The sequence below is a fragment of the Erinaceus europaeus genome, chromosome 16 (genome assembly GCF_950295315.1).
Source record: "Erinaceus europaeus chromosome 16, mEriEur2.1, whole genome shotgun sequence".
Taxonomy (NCBI): Eukaryota; Metazoa; Chordata; class Mammalia; order Eulipotyphla; family Erinaceidae; genus Erinaceus; species Erinaceus europaeus.
Genome location: NC_080177.1, coordinates 37,914,739 through 37,926,671, shown reverse-complemented (window position 1 = coordinate 37,926,671; position 11,933 = coordinate 37,914,739).

The following is an 11,933-nucleotide window of genomic DNA, read 5'->3' as shown; positions in this document are numbered from 1 at the left end:
CAAAAAGCCTAATAAGGGACCATCTAGTATAATTAGCATGACTAACTTAGTTTGATGAATGAAGAAACAGACCTGTACTAATTGAGTGATTAGATCAATCTCACACAATGAGGTAGTGGCAGAGCTAAGGCTAGAACATGAACTTCTTGGTTCAGACTGTCAAGTTTCCCTCTGCCATCACACTTAAATGGAACCAGCTGCATTCCACGTTCAGTTCTGTCATATTTGAGTTCCCAACTAAGGCGGGTGATAGCAGAGTGAGTTAGAGGAATTCCTTACCATGCTTCAAGCCTAGATTAGATTCAGTTATCAACATTGTATGGGACCTCCATAGATAGCACCAAAGAGAATTCTCTGAATGGTAGAACATGCTTTGCTGTCTCTTTCCTCTCTGTGTCTCTTCCTCCCTCCCACACACATAGACAAAAAAAGAAATAGAGCAGCCAGAGGTGGTGCAGCAGGAAGAATGGAGGGGGAGATAGGGAGAGAGAACGAGACCTGCAATACTGCTTCACTACTCCTGACGCCTTTCCCATCCCCTGAAGGTGGAGACTGAGGGCTTGAACCCAGATCCTTGTGCATGGTAATATGTTTACGCAACAGGTTGCACTACCACCCAGTCCCTCTGGCTGCTTGCTTGCTTGCTTTCATTCATTCTTTCTTTCTAATTTTTTTCTTTACTTTTTTTTTTTTCAGAGCACTGCTCAGCTCTAGTTTATGATGGAGCAGGGGGGTTGAACCTTGGACTTTGGAGCCTCAGACATGAGAGTCTCTTTGCATACCATTATGCTATCTACCCTGGCCTTTCATTTCTATATTTTATAGAGACAAAAATGTTCTATTTCCACTTGGATGTTCAGTGAGTGGGAAATTGGGCCTTTTCCTCTTGGAAACCAAGACCAGAAAGAGGAAATTTTCATGACAGCTTTATTTGGTTCAACCCCTCTAGTCAGAATGGTTAATAGTATCCAGAAGGGCAGTGGCCTTTAAAGATCTAAATATCTGGTTTCCTAATTATGAGCCTTACCAATTGACTATTTAAATGATATTGATTTCTTCCAAAGTAGGCTCTTGAATGATATGGTGTATTTGTAAAAGGTACATAGTGGTAATACTTATCGCTGTTATCACAACTAATTGCTATTATTAAACCCCATTGAATATCTAATGAATGACTTCAATGATCTGAAATCCCCTACATTACCTACACTTACTGTCAATGTTAGAAGAAATCTGCCATTCATATAACTGTTATTTTATTTCACAGGACAGAGAGAAATTGAGAGGATGAGGTAAGACAGGCAGAGAGACCTGTAATATAATGCCGCCTCACCACTCATGAAACTTCCTCCCTTCAAGTGGGGACCAGGGGCTGTGTGCCCCTGATCCTTCATCTTCAAGAAACAAATCTACTGTCTCTCGTGAAACAAGTTGTCTATCTGATGTGACCACACAAACCACGATGCATTCACTTCTTCTGCATTTGATAAAGACTCACTTGGTGGTGCACTTGGTTGAGTGCACATGTTACAGTGCTCAAGCACCCAAGTTCAAGCCCCCATTCCCACCTGCAGAGGGAAGTTTCACAAGTGGTGAAGCAGCGCTGCAGGTGTTTCTGTCTCCTTCTATCTCCCCCTACCTCTCAATTTCTGGCTGTATCTTTCTAATAAAAAAAAATAAAGATAATTTAAAAAATTTAAATGCCCCATTTCACAGGATTAGCATCTGTGTAGCAATACTTTTCTCCTTCCACACATCCCTTTTAAATATGTAAATACTTGACCTACAGAGTCTAAACATGTTGAGTATTGTGAGTTAACTTGTGCAAAGTCAGTGATGTAGATCTCTGCAAGGATCAGACAAAACTAGAACTTTGTTTTGAAACATCTCCATGAACTCTCATAACAGTGTCATGTGAAACATATGACCTGCTTGAAATTTTGGTAAGATGGAGACCTTCTGTTCCTTTTTTATTCTAGTACAACTGGATTAAATTACTACCTTAAAACTACTATCTCATCCCTCCCTGCAAGCACCCATAACAGGGTGCAATCTCCTGGAGGGATTCAGTGTAACCTCCAGGGAGGGACAACTCAAGTTCTTGAGAGCTTGTTTGGAGGTTCCGACTGGAAAGCATAGCTACTCCTATACCTTCTTCTTCGAGAGATGCACATGGTATGGTAAGGGAGGAAGGGGACCCCTGCCTAGCCAGCCACACCAGCCAAATCAACCCTAGTGATCAGTGGGGTGACAGATGTGGCAGCCGGATTGCCCTCACATTCGACAACTCCAGTTCTTACTGGATAAGTAGAAGCTTGTCCAAGAAGTGTGTTCGCTTTGTCCCTTAGAGAGCAAAGAACAGAAAACCAATCCTTTCCCACTCTTCCATCCATGTATTCAGGTTCCTCACTATTCTCACAAGTAAAAGCCTTTTCTGAATGGCACTGGAAGTAGTGTATAGTATAGGGGTTCGAACTAGAGTCAAAGCTCTGCCATTTTAAAAATATTTGGGGATGGGGCAGCGTGATGATGTACTTACTTAAGCACACGTGTTACCATGTGCAGGGAGCCAGATTCAAGCTCCTGTTCCTCACCTGAGGGAGGGAAGTTTCACATGTGATGAAGAAGTGCTGCAGGTGTCTACCTCCCTCCCTCCCAACTTTCCCTCTCCCTCTCAATTTCTCTCTGCCTTATCAAATAAAATAAGAGAGGAAGAGAAAAGGGGAAAAAATGGCTGCTGGGAGCAAGTGGATTCATAGTGTTGAATATATATTTGGATAGAGACAGAAATTGAGGATGGGGAGATAGGGAGAGGAAGAGAGATAGACACTTGCAACCCTGCTTCACCATTCATGAATTCCCCCTACAGGTTGGGACCAGTGCCTTGAACCTGGGTTCTTACACACTGTAATGTGTGCACTTAACCAGGTACACCAGTCTTTTTTTTTTTTTTTTTGCAAGTTTGTGTATTTCAATTCTTTATGTTTCACATATGAGCAAAATATCTGGTAGTTATCTTTCAAAGAAATACAGGTCATTTGGTAACATATAAACTATAGCAATAAGACACCACTGCCTGGCCCCTACATATGTATTTTTAATGTAGTTTTATTAGTGATTTAGTAATGGTTGACAGACCACAAAACTACAAGGATATAGTTTCATACTGCATCTACCACCACAATTCAGTGCTCTCCCCCTGGCTCCCTCATCCCTTTCCCCCCCCCAAAAAAAAAGGATAACCACCATAGTTTTCACAAAGTCTTATCAACAGTGTGTTGTGTGTGTGTGTGTGTGTGTGTGTGTGTGTGTGTGTGCAAGTCTGTGTATTTCAGTTCTTTATGTTTCACGTCTGAGCAAAATATCTGGTAGTTATCTTTCAGAGAAATACAGATCATTTGCTAACATATATAAACTATAGCAATAAAAGACCTTGGATGTAAAAAAAAATAATGAAGGAAAAAACTCATTATCTTTATCTTGTCCCCCTCTCCCCTACATTATTGTTTAATGCAGAGCCAAATGGTGGGAGTTAGCACCATTATTATGCAAAAGACTTTGGGGGGGGCCCGCGGGTGGTAGCAAACCAGGTTAAACACACAAAGTACAAGGACCAGTGATAGGATCCCGGTTTGAGCCACCCCTGCCCAACTCCCCCAACCCCTCACCCCTATTCTGCATCTCTAGGAGGTCACTTCACAAGTGGTAGAACAGGTGGGCAGGTGTCTCTATGTCTCCCTCTCTGTCTCCCCTCCCCCCCTCTCAATTTCTCTCTGTCCTAGCCAATAAAATGGGGGGGGGGGGAAGGCCTCCAGGAGTAATGAATTCATTCAAGCCCCAGTGATAACCCTGGAGGCAAAATAAAAATAATTAAAAACAAAGACTTTTCAGTGGCTGGGTGGTGGCGCACCTGGTTAAGTACATACATTACAGTGCGCAAGGATCTGGGTTCAAGCCCCTGGTCCCCATCTGCAGGGGGGAAAGCTTCACAAGTGGTGAAACAGGGCTGCAGGTGTCTCTCTTTCCCTCTCCCTATCTCCCCCTCCACTCTCAATTTCTCTGTGTGTCTATCCAATAATAAATAAGTGGAGGTGTTGGTGATATAGTGATGAGCATAGCTGCCTTCCAATAATAAATAAATAATTTTTTCTTTAAAAAAGTCTTTTCCTGCCTGAGGTTCCAGGGTTTCAGGTTCAATTCAGGCACCCCCACAAACCAGACTTGAGAAGTGTTGTGATGGAAAGAAAAACAAAGAGTCAAGGGATGAACTCAAGCCCTCTTGGATGCAGGATACCACTGCTGACTCCACCATTTATTAGCTAAAAGACCTGGAGCAAGTTTCTATAGAATAGGTTAGAGGGTCAGGCCGTAAGGCAATGGGTTAAGTGCACATGGAGCGAAGTGCAAGGACTGGCTTAACAATCCCAGTTTGAGCCCCAGCTCCCCACCTGCAGGGGAGTCGCTCCACAAGCAGTGAAGCAGGTCTGCAGGTGTCTATCTTTCTCTCTCCGACTCTGTCTTCCCCTCCTCTCTCCATTTCTCTCTGTCCTATCCAATAACAACAAAAATAATAACCACAACAACAATAAAACAAAAGGGCAACAAAAAGGAGAAAAATAGCCTCCAGGAGCAGTGGATTCATGGTGCAGGCACTGAGCCCCAGCAATAGCCCTGGAGGAAAAAAAAAAAAAAGAATAGGGTATAACAGATTTAATGCCCTGTATTTCTCTAAGGATCAAGTACATTGAGATATGTGGAGTGTAGTGAATAGTACTTGGTACATGCCAAATGCTCCCAGTGTTTTTATTCAGATGACATCCAAGTAAAATGTCCTCAGAGCCTCCTGCTTTATTTCTCTCAGATAGTTTTTAAAAATCTTCACTAAATATGCATCTGGAAAACTTGAATAATTCAATTACAGTGATAATTATAAGTGTTTGGATCACACTGCTTTAAATTATTTTAAAAAACCACTGTAAAAGAGTAACCAAAATCACTGAGCAGATGAAGAAATGAAATTGTTTCTTTCAGTAAGGAAAACATCACACACACACACACACAGACACACACACACACACAGACACACACACACACACACACACACTATCCATTCCACTGGCCCCATGTCCACGACCAACCTTCCCTCTTTCCACTGCCTGTCCCAAACCATGGTCCACGCAGATGGAGTTTTCAGTATTACTCTTATTTGTCTCCTCTCTGTAGACTGTATTTCTTCATCAGTACATTTGATCTGGTCTTTCCTTGCCCTGCTGTAAATTCCATTGACTCCATAGACCTCTCAGAGTACCACCCTGCCAAAACTGCTTCTCCAAGGATTAAGATGACTAGTGTCTGACAGAAAGTTGGGGATCCTGAATTCAGGGTCACTCCTGGGCTTTGGAAACCATGCTGGGGCAGTGGGGACTTGTAGATTTCTGAGTGGGGTGAGTAGAATGCTCAGCAGATATGTTTTGTAAATGAGTGTTCCATTCACTCATCATTTAAAATCCCTTTATCAATGAGAATCAATCAGTGCTGCAGTAGTATTCTCAGTGCTTGTGCAGTATCCTTGCCAAAAACATGTAACCTGGATTTGATCACAAGAAAACCTCACACAAATCCAAATTGAGCACCACACTACTGAATACCTGAAGTACTCTTCAAAAGTGTCACAATCGGGAGTTAGGTGGTAGTGCTGCCGGTTAAGCACAGGTGGTGCAAAGCTCAAGGACCAGCATAAGGATCGAGCCTCCTGCTCCCCACCTGCAGGGGAGTCGCTTCACAAGCAACGAAGCAGGTCTGTAGGTGTCTTCTCTCCCCCTCTGTCTTCCCCTCCTCTCTTCATTTCTCTCTCTCCTATCCAACAACGATGACATCAATAACTACAACAATTAAAAAAAAAAAAAGCAAGGAAAACAAAAGGGAAAATAAATATTTAAAAAATATATTTTTAAAAAGTGTCACAATCATTGATCTTGTAAACCTTCTTCTTCTTCTAGCATTTGCCCTTCTTCCGCAGCCAGTCAACAGCATCAGGTTGAGCCTGATGTAAAGTTTAGAGACCTCCTTTGAATCTGGAGAGGTGGCAGTCGTTGACTATGTGGGTCATAGTCTGTCTGGAGCCGCAGGGGCAGTTCGGGTCGTCTCTGGCTCCCCAGCGATGGAACATAGCGGCGCACCGGCCATGGCCTGTTCGATAGCGATTGAGGAGGGCCCAATCATAACGTGCTAGGTCAAAGCCGGGTTGACGCTTGCAGGGGTCTGTGATGAGGTGTTTGTTCTTGACCTCAGCTGACTGCCAACTCTGTTTCCAAGAGACTGGAACAGAGAAGTTCAGTGTAGGCGTAGGGGACCAGATTGGGTGACGAGACGTCAAGCGTTGGACAGGGTGGGCGAAGATATCCGCGTATATTGGCAGGTCCGGTCGGGCGTAGACGTGGGAAATGAACTTAGATGATGCCGCATCCCGACGAATATCTGGCGGGGCGATGTTGCTAAGAACTGGCAGCCATGGAACCGGGGTGGAACAGATGGTTCCAGAAATTATCCTCATGGAGGAATATAATTTGGAATCGACCAAGTGGACATGGGGGCTACGGAACCATACTGGGACACAGTAAACCAATGTTAAGCAACTCTGACAAAGTGTCACAGTCAAGGGGCTGAGTGGTGGCGCACTTGGCTGAGCGCACACATTACAGTGTGCAAGGACCTAGGTTTAAGCTCCCGGCCCCCACCTGTGAAGAGGGAAAGCTTTACAAGTGGTGAAGCAGGGTTGTAGGTCTCTCTCCTCTACCTCTGTGTTGCTCTCATTTTCTGCATGTCTCTGTCCAACAAATAAAGATAATAATGATGTCTTAAATATTTTATTTATTCCCTTTTGTTGCCATTATTGTTTTGTTGTTGTAGTTATTATTGTTGTTATTGATGTCGTCATTGTCAGATAGGACAGAGATAAATGGAGAGAGAAGGGGAAGACAGAGAGGGGGAGAGAAAGATAGACACCTGCAGACCTGCTTCACTGCCTGTGAAGTGACTCCCCTGCAGGTGGGGAGCCAGGGGCTTGAACCGGGATCCTTACACAGGTCCTTGTGCTTTGCGCTTTGCGCCACCTGCGCTTAACCCTCTGTGCTACCGCCCATCTCCCATAATAATTCTTTAAAAAGGGTCACAGTCATGGAAATCGGGGAAAGAGTGCATCTGTGAGAGAATAAATATTATATGTGACTCCATGTTGGATCCCACAGGAAGAGAAAGGCATTGGTGGAAATGCTAGGGAAGTTCAAATTAAAGTCTGCAAGACAGCTAATGACATAGTTACTATCCTGGTTTTGACATTGCACAATAGTCATAAAAGAAATTAAATGAAGCTAGGTGACAGATATATAGGAACTTCACTGGTTTTGCAACCTTCCTATAACTCTAAAATTATTGCAAGATAAAAGGGTTAAAAAAAAAGTTTTACAGCAAATCGCTTGTCTTCCTTCTCATTCCTTGTCATTCTTTGTCGTCTGCTATAAGCCTCCTGGTGAGCCATAGATAGAGCAGTGGTCTTTATTTCTTGGGCACACCAGTGATCAAAGAGACAAGATTCTTAAGGTCAAAGGTCACAGGCCTGCCACCAGCGCTGACGTTTAGGGAGGTAGTCCTCCTTGGCCCTAGGCCTCAATCTCCTTCTTGTAGTGTCCATTGGGACTTGGGTGAGAACTGGGTACCTCCAGGGAATCTGAGGCTTTCTTTCCAGCACCTTAGGAAGCTGAAGAGAGGTCACCCAAAAAGTTGCTAGACTTGCACCCACTTTGAAGACAGCAAGATTAAGTCTCGGATTCTTGGTTTGGTTTGGAGCTTCTCTCTAGGCAGTCACTACAGGACAAGAGGGAATGAGGGCAAAACCCAGATTCCTTCTAATGATGATTCCTTTTTCTATAGCTTCATTAACATTGGCAGATAGAAATAATTTTAAGTGGCATTATGCTAAGTAATTATTCTTACAGGATGTGAAATTAAACACATTTTACTTCACATGAAATTATTCTTGCCACATACTGACTTGGTGACAGCTTGAGAGTTTGGACAGTGGCTTGGAAGGGGAGAAAAGCAATCTGTATTCAAGGGAAAAAAAATACCAACCCAAAATATTCCACCAAAGGTAAGTCCTTGTAGCAAAATAATTTTGGCTGGATGGAATATTAAACCTGCTACTATAAATTTCATGCCTTGCATTCCTAGAGCAGATGCATAATGATGATGCCAAAAATGAGTTGGAAATAATGCGACTTGCCTTGTGTACTCTATCCAGTAGAGGGCATAGCAGATAAGCATTGTGTGTGGTGGTGACTTAAGAGACTGATAAGGATTGTTTGTAATTGCTTCTGTAAAGATATGTAGCAACATGCTTGGGTGCTTATTTACATTTAGGAATGTGATTCGGAATAGGAGGTTTAGATTTATAACTTTGTTTTTGTCTTTCAATACATGGGAGGCTTGGGGTTGTCGTGAGCATTATATTTACCAATGTGCAATGTTAAATTGCTGGATTTAATTGTTACAGTACAGTGAATTATTCCATTATTTCTTACTTTTTTTTACCCTAAGGAAAATTCAAAATTTCCAGGCTTTAGGGCAGGATAAAATGGCTCTGAGCATGTCAATGTCTCAAGAGCACATTATTTTCTTATTGGATTGTATTAACTTTGCAGATGGAAATTTGAAGGAGAATTAGAAGGCTTACAAATGGGAAATTTGGAAAAGAAAAGAATAATGTCTTAAGATTTCTGGAGGGGTTAACTGGTAAGTCATTTTAAAAGCTGCTGATGCTAATTCTCAGAGCAAAAGCATAGCAGACCCTAAAATTATCAAGAAGGAGGCATAGAATTGCTAAGAAGGAAGAGAATCTTGTGTCACATTTGGAATTGCCAAAGGATTATTTAGGGTTCCCTCCTCTCACTCTCATTCTCCTTCTTTATCCTCAACACCCCCCCCCCCCGCACACACATACCACCCCATACCTATTATAACTGGCATAGATTTTTCTTGTGTAAACTCCTAATAGGGCAACTTTCCATGATCTAGACAACCGGTGTTTGGCAGTTCCACTTAGTTTATAAAACAAACACAAACACACTCTACTGTCTCAGATGCACATATTTCGACCCGAAAGGACAGCAACATGACATATATAAACAAACATTCACCCATAAGCACTCTGATTTTGCAGCTGAAGGGAAAGCTGTGAGAATAAACCACAACCTAATAAAGCCCATCAGACAATAATGCTGAGGGAAGGGGTGTTTCCCGAGGTGGTTTGAGCAGCTGAGATTTGGCAGCCACAGGTGCCCTGTCCACACTGTGTGTGTGATCAGACCCTCAGCCAGTCACTCACCAGGTGGGTGTGGAATCCTGGTTGTGACAATTTCCACTCTCATCACTGACACCTTTCTTTCCTCTGGGCCTCTTCCTCCACCCCCACCACTATTTTTGATGCTTTCAAATAACCCCCACATCAGAGGAGCCCCCATTGGGAAAATGAGGGGAAAAGAAACACAGAAGTGGTCTCTAGTAGAAGAAAGAGCACAGGCTGAGGAAGGCAGGGGGCATGATATGTATGTGCCCTATTTAGCTTTGGACTTTGTGCCAGGAGCAAGTATTAGCAAATCTTTTTTTGTTCTTTTCTTTTTTATTTTTTATTTAATTTTTTATTTATAAAAAGGAAACATTGACTAAACCATAGGATAAGAAGGGTACAACTTCACACAATTCCCACCACCAAAACTCTGTATCCCATCTCCTCCCCTGATAGCTTTCCTATTCTTTAACCCTCTGGCAGTATGGACCCAAGGTCATTATGGGGTGCAGAAGGTGGAAGGTCTGGCTTCTATAATTGCTTCCCCGATGAACATGGGCGTTGACAGGTCGATCCACACTCCCAGCCTGTCTCTCTCTTTCCCTAGTGGGGCAGGGCTCTGGGGAAGTGGAGCTCCAAGACACATTGGTGGGGTTGTCTGTCCAGGGAAGTCTAGTCGGCATCATGATAGCATCTGGAACTTGGTGGCTGAAGAGAGAGTTAACATACAAAACCAAACAAATTGTTGACCAAATTATCAAGTCTTAATACTGGAGAAAAATGGAATCAGCACTAATGGATAAGGAGTGACTTGCCTGTTCCTAGGTCTGTTATTCCTTCCCTGTGAATCATTTTCTTCTTAGCATTGTCTTTGAAGGAGTAACACTCTGTTTATCTCTTCTCCTTTTTTTTTGTTTGTTTAGGAAAAAATTATTTTTTCTTCTTTAACCCAAGCACTGCTCAACTCTGGCTTATGATGGGACTGGGGATTGAACCTGGGGCCTTTGGTGCCTCTTGCATGAAAGTCTTTTTATATGACCATTATGCTGTCTCTCCAGTCCTCTCCTTTGAAATTTTCATTTGTTGTTTCTATCGCACTACTTCTTGATAAATGAACTTCTCCCTTGTCTGTATGGGGGATGGCGAGGTGTGGAGTAAATGGGTGGTGGTGGTGGTGGTGGTAGTGGTTAAGGACCCCAATACAAGAAAAGAAAAGAAGAAAGCAGCTGGGCAGTAGGTTAAGCACACATGTCGCAAAAACCAAGGGCCAGCGTAATGATCCTGGTTCGAGCCCCCAGCTCTCCACCCGCGGGGAGGGGGGGTCACTTCATGAATGGCGAAGCAGGTCTGCAGGTGTCTATCTTTCTCTCCCCCTCTCTGTCTCCCCTCCTCTCTCCATTTCTCTCTGTCCTATCCAACACCAACAGCTATAACAACAATAACAACTACAATAAGGGCGACAAAATGGGGAAAATGGCCTCCAGGCACAGTGGATTCATAGTGGAGGTACCAAACCCTAGCAACAACTTTGGAGGCAAAAAAGGAGGAGGAGGAGGAGGAGGAAAACGAGGAGGGAGAGGAGGAGAATGAGGAAGAGGAGAGCAAGGAGAAAATGAAGAGAGGTTGTTTGTCATACAAATTTCAGAGCAGAAGAATTTGACCTACAGGCTTCTATTGCATATATTTAGGGTTAAATTTAGAATGAGTTCAAGTTTAATGTAAAGGTTAGGGTCTGCCAAGCTCCCCTCCCATTCATCTGTCAGAAGTTCAGTGATGGCAGCTTTGTTACTCAGTGGTAAAGGCAGGACTTGCTTGAGTAAGGGCCAAGGTTGTGTTCTCTATACCACATATGAGAGCAGTGTTTTGATTTCTCTCTCTCTCTCTCTCTCTCTCTCTCTCTCTCTCTCTCTCTTCCTCTCTCTCTCTTCCTCTCTCTCTCTCTCTCTTCCTCTCTCTCTTCCTCTCTCTCTCTCTCTCTGTTCCTCTCTCTCTCTCTCTCTCTCTCACACACACATCTTTATTTCTTTTCTTAATCTTATTGGTAGTCTTGTCACAGAAAGCTGTATATACAAAACACCCCCCCCCCATGACAAGGTCTCTGATTTGGTTTCATCATATCTGTAACCACCAGTAAAAAGTCTAAATGTTCAGAGTTCTGGTGGTGGGAATTGTGTGAAGTTGTACCCCTCTTATCCTATGGTTCAGTCAATGTTTCCTTTTTATAAATAACATTTTTTTAAAAAAAAGTCTAAGTGTTGCTTCTCTTGTTAGCTCACCTCTTCTCTTGCCTTAAAATCTTTCTATTCAGAAGCAATATTTAATGTTGCAAATAATTCCTCTCATGATATAGCTATCAGGGCCCCATGGGGGGGGGGCAATCATTCCAGGTAGTTTCTGCAGAACAAGACTTGTAAGGCATTAAATGACTTACAGAATTATGGGGGGAGAGTGCAGAGAGTAGGGAGCTGAAGGGGCGGACTCTTAAGTTTAATCTTTCCAGGATGAATCTCAAAGACTGCTCTGCAGAACCTGGCCACCAACAGAGCTGCGGCCAAGAAACTCTCTGCTTAAATTAGAAGCTTCTGCTCCT